Raw genomic sequence first — 11,469 nt, forward strand, 5'->3', positions numbered from 1 at the left:
TTACATATAGAGCTGGAGCCATGGGTCCCTCCATGTGTATTCCCAGGCTGGTGGTTTAGACCCTGGGAGCTCTGGTTGGTTGGTTTTATTGCTGACCCCATGGGGCCACAAACACTATCAGCTCCTTCAATCTCCTCTCTAAATCCTCCATTGGGAGCCACATGATCAATTCAATGGATAGCTGTGAGAATCTTCCTCTGAATATGTCAGAATCTAGCAGACCTCTAAGGAAACAGCTATATCAGGCTTCTGTCAGCATGCACTTCCTGATATCCACATCAGCATCTGCCTTTCATGACTGCACATGGCATCTGCCTTTCATGACTGCACATGGCATGGATACCCAGATGGAACAGTCTCACAATGGCCCCTCCTTCAGTTTCTGTCCTACACTTGGTCTCCATATTTGCTCCCTTGTGTAATTTGTTACTCCTTGTAAGAAGGACCGAAGTGCTCAAACTTTGGTATTCCTACTTCATGAGCTTCATGTGGTCTGTGATTTATATCTTGGGTATTTTGAGCTTCAGGGATAATATCCAATTATCAGTGAGTAAATACCATATGTGCTCTTTTGTGATTAGGTTACCTCACTCAGGATGATATTTTCTAGTACCTAAGATTTTCAATTTCCTAAGATTTCATGAAGTTGTTGTATGCTGGAGCATCTTCTGAGTATATGCCCAGGGGTCCTCAGATAATGCTATGTCCAGTTTTCTGAGGAACTGCCAGACTGATTTCAAGAGTGGTTGTGCCAGCTTGCAATCCCACCAAAAAGAGGAGTGTTCCTCTTTCTCCACATCCTTGCCAGCATCTGCTATCACCTCACATTAGCCATTCTGACTGATGTGAGGTAGAATCTCAGGGTTGTTTTGATTTGCATTTCCCTGATGACTAAGAATGCTGAACATTTCTTTAGGTGCTTTTCTGCCATTTGAGTTTCCTCTGTTGAAAATTCTTTGTTTGGCACTGTATCCCATTTTTCAATAATGTTATTTGGTTGTCTGTAGCCCAATTTCTTGAGTTCTTTGTATATATTGAATATTAGCTCTCTATCAGATATGAGATTGGTAAAGATCTTTTCCCAATCTGTTGGTTGCCATTTTGTCCTGTAACGGTTTCCTTTGCCTTACAGAAACTTTGCAATTTTATAAGGTCTCATTTTCAATTCTTGATCTTAGAGCATAAGTCATTGGTGTTCCGTTCAAGAACTTTTCGCCTGTGCCTATGCATTCGAGGGTCTTCCCTACCTTCTCTTCTATTAGTTTCAGTGTATCTGGTTTCATGTGAAGGTCCTTTATCCACTTGGACTTGAACTTTGTACAAGGAGATAAGAATGGATCCATTTGCATTCTTCTACATATTGTCATCCAGTTGAACCAGCACCATTTGTTGAAAATGCTTTTTTTTCCATTGGATGGTTTTAGATCCTTTGTCAAAGATCAAGTGACAAGTGTGTGGGTTCATTTTTGGGTCTTCAGTTCTATTCCATTGACCTTCCTGCCTGTCTCTGTACCAATACCATGCAGGTTTTTTTTATCACTATTGCTCTATAGTACGACTTGAGGTCAGTGATGGTGATTCCCCAAGAAGTTCTTTTATTGTTGAGAATAGTTTTCACTATCCTGAGTTTTTTGTTATTCCAAATGAATTTGAGAATTTCTCTTTCTAACTCTGTAAAGAATTGAGTTGGGATTTTAACGGGGATTCCATTGAATGTGTATATTGCTTTCGACAAGATGTCCATTTTTACTGTATTAATCCTGTCAATCCATGAACATGGGAGATCTTTCCATCTTCTGAGATCTTCTTTGATTTCTTTCTTCAGAGACTTCAAATTATTGTCATACAGATCTTCCACTTGCTTGGTTAGATTCACACCAAAGAATTTTATATTATTTGTGACTATTGTGAAGGATGTCATTTCTCTAAATTCTTTCTCAGCCTGTTTATCTTTTGAATAGAGTAAGGCTACTGATTTGTTTGAGTTGATTTTATATCCAGCCACTTTGCTGAAGTTGTTTATCAGGTTTAGGTGTTCTCTAGTGAAAGTTTTGAGGTCACTTAAATATACTATCATATCATTTGAAATACTGATATTTTGACTTCTTCCTTTCCTATTTGTATCCCTTTGATTTCTTTTTGTTGTCTAATCACTCTAGCTAGGACTTCCAGTACTATATTGAATAGGTAAAGTGAGAGTGGGCAGCCTTTTCTAGTCCCTGAGTTTAGTGGGATTGCTTCAAGTTTCTCTCCATTTAGTTTGATGTTGGCTACTGGCTTGGTGTATATTGCTTTCACTATGTTTAAGTATGGGCCTTGACTTTTGGATTCCTGATCTTTCCAAGACTTTGACCACAAAGAGCTGTAGAATTTTCTCAAATGCTTTCTCGGTATCTAGTAAGATGATTATGTGGTTTTTTTTTTTCCTTTGAGTGCATTTATATAGTGGATTACATTGATGGATTTCCAAATATTGAACCATCCATGTATTCCTGGGATAAAGCCTACTTGGTCATGATGGATGATTGTTTTGATGTGTTCTTGGATTCAGTTTGTGAGAATTTTATTTAGTATTTTTGCATCGATATTCATAAGGGAGATTGGTCTGTAGTTCTCTTTGTTGGGTCTTTGTGTGGTTTATCTATGAGCATAATTATGGCTTCATAAAACGAACTGGGTAGTGTTCCTTCTGTTTCTATTCTGTGAAATAGTTTGAAGAGAATTGGTATTAGGTCTTCCTTGAAGGTCTGATAGAATTCTGCACTAAAACCATCTGGTCCTGGGCTTTTTTTCGGTGGGGAGACTGTTAATGACTGCTGCTATTTCTTTAGGGGTAATGGGACTGTTTGGATGGTTTATCTGCTCCCAATTTAACGTTGTTACTTGGTATCTGTCTAGAAAATTGTCCATTTCATCCAGATTTTTTAGTTTTGTTGAGTATATGCTTTTGTACTAGGATCTGATGACTTTTTAAATTTCCTCAGTTTCTCTTGTTATGTCTCCCTTTTCAGTTCTAAGTTTTCAATTTGGATACTGTCTCTGTGCCGTCTGGTTAGTCTGGCTAAGTGTTTATCTATCTTGTTGATTTTCTCAAAGAACCAGATCCTGGTTTTGTTGACATTTTGTATAGTTCTTTTGTTTCTACTTGGTTGATTTCATCCCTGAGTTTGATTATTTCCTGCCGTCTACTCCTCTTGGGTGTGTTTGCTTCTTTTAGTTCTAGTTCTTTAGAGTGTGGTGTCCAGTTGTTAGTGGATGCTCTCTCCAGGTTCTTTTGTGTAGACACTTAGAGCTATTTCCCATTAACACTGCTTTCATTGTTTCCTATAAGTTTTGGTATGACGAGCCTTCATTTTCATTAAATTCTTAAACATCTTTAATTTCTTTCTTTATTTCTTCCTTGGCCAAGTCATCATTGAGTAGTGTTGTTAAGTTTCCAGGTGTATGTGGGATTTCCATTGTTTTTGTTATTATTGAAGACCAGCCTTAGTCTCTGGTGATCTGATAGAATGTAAGTTATTATTTTAATCTTTTTGTACCTCTTGAGGTCTGTTTTGTGACCAATTATATGATCAATCTTGGAGAACGTACCATGAGTTGCTGAGAAAAAGTTATATTCTTTTGTTTTAGGATGAAATGTTCTATAGATATCTGTTAAATCCATTTGGTTCAAAACTTCTGTTAATTCCATTGTGTCTTTTTTAGTTTCTGTTTCCATGATCTGTCCATTGCTGAGAGTGAGGTATTGAAATCTCCCACTATTATTGTGTGAGGTGCAATGTGTGCTTTGAGTTTTAGAAAAGTTTCTTTTAGGTATGTGGGTGCCCTTGCATTTGTAGCATAGATGCTCAGAATTGAGAGTTCATCTTGAAAGATTTTTCCTTTGAGGAGTATGAAGTGACCTTTCTTTCTTTCTTTCTTTCTTTCTTTCTTTCTTATTTATTTATTTATTTTATTTATTTATTTATTTATTTGATGACTTTTGGTTGAAAGTCAATTTTATTCAAAATTAGAATAGCTTTGTACCTCACTGGTACAAATTGGCATAATTATGCTCTAATTGTATTTTGAGAGAAAAGTTTCCTTTTAACAGGAAGGGTGATGTGTAGGAGGAGCTAAGGTGGGAGGAGTACTGAGAGGAAGAAAAGGAGTAAGAAGAGGAGAAGAAGAAGGAGAGGAGAAGCTAGGTGATGAAAGAGAGATAGAGGGGGGAGAGAGGGAAGCAGATGTTCATGAATCTCCACCAGTCAAAGATAGTAGATATATCTAGGTTGGGTAGTGGGTTACACATCTGATTGAACAATACCAAACTTATAAAGCCTATGATTAACATTTTTTTTAAAAAAATGTATAAATGCAAAAAGGAAAAGGGGGCATGGGATAGGGGTTTTCTAAGGGGGGGGGGGAATGGGGAAAGGGGATGGCATCTGAAGTGTAAATGAAAGATCTAATAAAAAAAAATTTCATCACAAAAAAAAAAAAATTAGAATAGCTACTCCAGCTTGTTTCTTGGGACCATTTGCTTGGAAAATTGTTTTTCATTCTTTTACTCTGAGGTTGCAACTCAACAGAGCAACTCGTCTATGTTGCTGAGGTGTGTTTCCTGTATGCAGCAAAATTCTGGGTCCTGTTTATGTATCCAGTCTGTTAGTCTACATCTTTCTATTGGGGAATTATTGTGGATAGCTCCAGCCTTGTATTTTAATGCTAATTCCACTTTCCTGGGAGGGGCTGCTGAGGAGGAGTGAATCAGTATACATACGAATTCTAGTGAACCTTCTGTCCACCTTAATTTGTAAAATAAAGGCTAGAGCCAGTGATTGGGCAGTAGAAGAGGTGGAGAAATAAACGTTTGTTGGAAGAGAGAGAGAAGGACAACTATGAAGACAGCAACTGGGGAGAAAGATGGTGGAGGAGGACAACAAAGAAGAAAGACTATGGAGAAGCAGGAGTGGAAGGACAAGCTGGTGGCTTGGAAAACCAAAATATTATTAGAGATCTCATAGCTGGGGAATAGAATAGTGTAGTGGTGAATTTGCCCAATCTATGCCTGTAGCATATATTCATAATTATTGAGTTGTGTTTTCTTTGACAGGTCTTATTTGGGTTGGAGATTTTCCACAACAGGGAATTGAGTCCATTGACATTAAGAGATAATAAGGAAAAGTGATTGTTTCTTCCTGTTATTTTTGTTATTAGAGGTGGTATTATGTTTGTGTAGCTATCTTCTTTTGGGTTTGTTCGAAAATTACTTTCTTGCTTTTTCTAGGTTGTAGTTTCTCTTCTTGTGTTAGAGTTTTCTATCTATTATCCTTTGTAGGGCTGGATTTGTGGGAAGATATTGTGTAAATTTGGTTTTGTCTTGGAATATCTTGGTTTCTCTATCTATAGTGATTGAGAGTTTTGTTGGGAATAGTAATTTCGTCTGGCATTTGTGTTCTCTGTGGGTCTGTATGATATCAGTCCAGAATCTTCTGGCTTTTATAGTTTCTGGTGAGAAGTCTGGTATATTTCTTATAGGTCTGCCTGTATATGTTACTTGATCTTTTTCTCTTACTGCTTTTAATATTTTTCTTTGTTTTGTGCATTTGATGTTTTGATTATTATGTGATGGGAAGAGTTTCTTTTCTGGTCTAGTCTACTTGAAGTTCTGTAGGCTTCTTGTATGTTCATGGGCATCTTTTCTTTAGGTTAGGAAAGTTTTCCTCTATAATTTTGTTGAAGATATTTACTGGCCATTTAAGTTGGGATTCTTCACTCTCATCTATAACTATTATCCTTAGGTTTGGTCTCCTCATTGTGTCCTGAATTTCCTGGATGTTTTGGGTTAGGAGCTCTTTGCATTTTATATTTTCTTTGGCCATTTTATCAATGTGTTCTATGGTATCTTCTGTACATGAAATTCTCTCTTCTATCTCTTGTATTCTGTTGGTGATGCTTGCATCCATGACTCCTGATTTCTCTTCTAGGTTTTCTATCTCCAGGGTAGTCTCCTTTTGAGATTTCTCTAGTGTTTCTACTTCCATTTTTAGATCCTGGATGATTTTCCATTTTTAGATCCTGGATGGTTTTGTTTAATTCCTTCACCTGTTTGGTTGTGTATTGTTATAATTCTTTAAGGGATTTTTGTGTTTCCTTTTTAAGAGCTTCTACCTGTTTACCTGTGTTCTCTTGTATTTCTTTAAGGGACTTGCTTATGTCCTTCTTAAAATCCTTTATCATCATCATGAGAAGTGATTTTAAATCTGAATTCTGCTTTTCACGTGTGATGCGGTGTCTAGGACTTGCTATGGTAGAAAAACTGGGTTCTGATGATCCCAAGAAACATTGGTTTCTGTTCCTTATGTTCTTGCACTTACCTTTTACCATCTGGTTATCTCTAGTTACCTGCACTCACTATCTCTGACTGGAAACTGTGTTTCCAGTTATCTTGCTTATGTCAGACCTCCTCAGAGTCCTGTTGTCTCTGTGATCCTGTGATCCTGAGCTCCTGGGTGGAAGAGCTCCTGTGGCTAAGGCTGCCTCTGGGAACCTGAAAAACCTGCTCTTCTGAATTCAGTGGTTCTTCTGCTGCTCTGAGTGCAGTGGTTCTACCACTGCTCTAAGGTTGTTCAGGATATGGTATCTTCACAGGAGCAGATCAGCCAGGTTTCTGACCCAGCCAAAAGGATCAAGAGAGGTGTGGATGGGGAATGGTATTCCATAGGGGCAGGGTTTGGATGGGTTGCAGCTCTGGGGCTTAGGGTTGTGGTGGAGGGTTCTTACCAGCTGTTATAGGAAGGTTCAGGATAAGGTGTCTTCATGGGAGCAAAACAGTGAGGTATCTGCCCCAGCCAAAAGGGATACTCAACCTTTTCCTTTATCTTCCCTATATTCACTTATAGAACTGTAAAATTTTCAGTCCATTACTATTTGCCATATCTATAATGATACTATCAGGTACATAAAAGCAGATGGGAATTTCTATGCCTTAATAAATTTAATTTTTTAATAACTTTGGAGCTCACATGTTTTTCACGAAACTATGTCCAACACTTTTCCTTAGTGTTCTGTTTCCTATGACATTGATTTATATTTTAATTTTATTGGTTTATTTTTTTTTTTGCCCTTGCTTTAAATTTGGTGTTTGTTTGTTTTTTTTTTTGTTTTTCATAAAGACCTTTTGTGATTAAGATGTTTCTTTTCCAATTGGGTTCCGAGTATAACAGTTATTTCTCTCTCTCTCTCTCTCTCTCTCTCTCTCTCTCTCTCTCTCTCTGTTTTGTTCCATTGTTTAACAAATGAGTTGCATGTTTGAACTGAGTAATTCTAGAATTTAAGAGGTTTCAGTTACATTTAGACAGGGTGGGGGAGAGAGGAGAAAATTACCACTGAGGCTGAAATAGGGAGGGATCTGAGTAGGAGAGAAGTGGGGGAGGGAAAAAGAGGAATGGGATTAGGTATCAGGGTAGGACAAGAGAGAAGACTCTAAGGACTCAATGGGGGTGATGCTATCCAAAATGCTCAACATTAAGGAGAGGAAACTCAAAGAGCCCACCTCAGTAGATAGACAGGGCCTCAAGGGGAGAGATAGGGTTACTAACCCACAGTCAAATTTTTTGACCCAGGACTATTCCTGTCTAATAGAACTACAGGGACAAAAATGAAAAAGAGACTGAAGGAAAGATGGTTCAATGACTGGTCCTGTGAAAATAAAATTTGAAAGCAGCATTGAAACAATAACAAAAAATTCATGGTCAGCAAAGACCACCAACAATTTGTTAAATTTAGTCATAATAAAATATTAAGTCCCTGCAGGGGCAGGGTGACCAAAAATAAAGGCATGCAAGGGCGTGACCAGACAAGTCAAAACAAGCCCAAGTGAATAATGGGCTATCTGGTGTTTACTTCTCTCTCCCTCCCTTTCTGGGAGGTCTGAGGTTCTGCAAGTTCTGCCAGTTCTGCAAGTTGCTGATGTTTGAAATATCCAATCATGTGTAGCCACAGGAAAGTGCAACCAATCATATGTAACCGCACCAAATTTTCCCGCTCTCCCCAACCCCTACCCATAAATATCCCAAGTTTCCTGGGTTTCGGGTTGGAACCTCTATCTCCTGCGTGAGATATGTTCCGGCCCGAGGGCCCTCGTCATTAAACCTCCTCTGCAATTGCATCAAGATGGTTTCTCGTGTGTCCTTGGGTTCATGCAGGTCCGGACTTGGGTGAGGGTCCCCTTTTGGGGGTCTTTCAGCCCAACCGAGGATGCACCTCCTGGGGAGACACCAAGGCCTATTACTGGAGAGAGAGAGAGAGAGAGAGATCAGAAAGATTCATCATGTCAAGAATAACATAAGACACATACCAAGATTTTATCTTAAAAATTAAACAATTGTCAAATTAATCAGTAAAATATACAACTGAGTTAGCTCAAGGTATTTTCAAATGTCTATTTTGATTACTTATTTAATCTATTAAGATATATTCTTTCTATTTTGTGCATTTATTTTTTTCTTTTTGATTCCTAGTATAATTTTATTGTTACCAGAAAAATATATATAACTTTAAATGCCTTACTATTTTTTATTCCTAGTCATATGATCTATTCTGAAATATAACTGATGTATAAAAGTGATTATATATATTCTGTATTTATTGACTTATTTCATATGCATCAATTGAGTTTATTGATAGTTTTGTTCAAGTAATCAATATTTCATATGCATTATTAGTAAATAAATTGAAAGATCTAACTCTAAATATTGAACAGTCTATTGCCCACAGTTCAAACATCTTTTAAAAGAAATATTTTATGATTACTTTATTACTTTATTCTTTTCTTACGATTATAAACTTTCTCTCACTTTGTCAAATTATTGTGTTATTTTTGTAAAAAAGAAAAAAAAAACAATTGAGTAGATCACAGAATTGATTTTGAGGCTGTTACACATTCTTCTTCAATACAATCTGACACTTCTAAGTAGAAAATAAACATGTTTAATTTACCACTGGTTACAACTTTCTAAATCATAAAACTAGAAGTATAATTTAAGATCATAATGTATTACCAACTCCATATGGTGCTAAGGTATCTCAATGTAAACATCCTCATTTATGCAGGAAGGTCAGAATCCTGCTTTGATGAAATAAATTATTTATTGTATTCTGTGGATTGTATATCTGTCACTTGACTCTAGGTTAAGACAAGTTCCTTAAAACAAAGTAAACATTTTATACTTGTCTGTGTTGTTCTAATCTATTTTTGGTAGTGTGACAAACATCAAACTCAAATACAAAATGACACACTACAACATGTCTATGCCTGCTGTGAAACTTGATAATTCAGCCTAAAAATACAAGTTAAAATTGTCCGTGAAGGTCTTTAACTCATTTCTCAAGCTGACAGTAATTGGCACTTAGCTCCATAATTGTATCTTTCTCCACCCCATCTTTTTCCCATGGTAACATTTTTCTCTACACAATTTTACAAGATGGAAAAAAGTAATCAATGTATGTCTTTTGGTGAAGAGGCTATTAAAAATGGTTGTATACGTGTGCATCTGCATTTGGTAAAAATATAATATTAATAGGATGATCTTCTATACAAAATGGCATATGAAAATGATTATACTATAATCTTGAAAAGACATTTATAGCAAGAGAGATTGAGAGAGATGGTACTAAAGAGTAGCAAAGGGTTTGAATGATGTCAGGAAAATGGAAAGGTGAGATATCTGCCATGTCTTTTCCCACAAAGAAAAATCTGGCAGCTATACTTGAATAAAAATAACTCTGGAAAGAGGCCATTCAATCAAGAATATGTACTAGTCCTGTGGAAGAAGGAAAAAGTGAATTAATGGGATGAAGAAAATCTTCATTATGCCTGTATCATTCTACCCTGAGACAAAGTTTCACAGTGCAAGGATTAAAGTCCCTGGGCAACCACTACATTCTAGGCCACAAAGGAGAGCAAAGAACAATCCATCTTGCCTTGAAATTTGGAGCTCTACTCCAGTGACCACTCACATATACATGGAGAAAATGGTGCAGCTGAGTTCTTTGAAGTGAGATAAGAAAAAAAAAAAAAAAAAAAAAACATGTGAATTTTAGGTATGAGTGACACAGCAGGAGTCAATATAGAATATAAACCCTGCTTTTCAGGTAATGGCTGTCGTACTCTTTTTTTCATGAAGGATTAAAAGTTGCAGGCAGCTACTATGCTAAGTACTATCGTAAGTACTTTACCGTAAGTACTTCACCTAAGAATCCTACAATATTCACGACTGTGTATTGCAATAACTCTGCAACAAAGAAGTGGAAAGGTAGGATAAGTAAAAAAGTCTTATTTATGTTCATGAATTCTCTTAAGTATCCATCTTCATAGTTTCTAGGTTTCTAAACCATGATATTGTTTAGTATCCTTGAGGTTGCTTCTCCTTTAAGAAATGTTGCCTACAGATAAAGCACAGACACTAGGTACAATTCCACAAACACCTCTGACCTCTAGATCATAGGCTATGGATTGTTGTACCTCACTCATAACTGTAGATGACAGATGTGCTGATACTGAAATAGGAATAATATATGAAGATGAGGAAATAAAATATACTAGTATAAGCATCCAGCCCCACCTACCAAATGCCAGGTCTTATTCTGCTTAGTCCCTGACTCTTGCCCTAGTCCCTATGCCTGAGTATGAGAGAGCTCTTTAAACTGTCGCTAGGCACTGAGTATGAGTGAGCTCTTTCAGCTGTTGCTAGGTTCTTGCTTTCAGCTGGCCTTATAAACTTCAAGTTATCAAAAGCAGGCTCTGAGCCTCTACATTCTCTGCCCTGGTCCATTTTTACTCAACTCCAAGATACTGCTTGAATAAAGGAGCCCTTAGTGCCACCTCTTATGACCCACTCTGTTCCAACCAAGGAGTGTTCTGTTACCCACAGAACAGAGGGTTTTTATTGAAGACATTTTTAACTTACTTATTCTGTATAATTAAGTTCCTAAGTTTTAATCACACCTAATTATTTTACACTTTAAATATGCACATGATTAATTATCAATGGTTTTTCAAAGTTGATGTGTTTCATTGCATTCCATATATATGAAAAATTATATATGCATTCATATTAAAATGTGTTTTCAATTTACATTGAGACGTCTATGGATGCTTTTCTTATCATACTTCACTCTCCAAGATTCTTTTTTTATGAATCTCCAAATGAATAATATTTTGATTATATAAATTTAGTTGTATAATTTTATTTTAAAAATTGTAAAGCAGTTCATTTTGCCATGGTATATTTGATGAAATATCGGTGTCATCTTGAAGCAAAAACTGGCTTTGATGGTACTGGATGCAGTTTTATCTAAATGTCACTTACAGAGATGATTTATAATGCTGTTCGAGTCAAGTGAATTCTTTCTATTTCTGCCTCTTATAACTATCGCTGATGTAAGATAATTGAAATGGAGTAATGCATTTGTTGCCAATAGATT

This window comes from Arvicanthis niloticus, chromosome 3 (genome assembly GCF_011762505.2).
Source record: "Arvicanthis niloticus isolate mArvNil1 chromosome 3, mArvNil1.pat.X, whole genome shotgun sequence".
Classification (NCBI taxonomy): Eukaryota; Metazoa; Chordata; class Mammalia; order Rodentia; family Muridae; genus Arvicanthis; species Arvicanthis niloticus.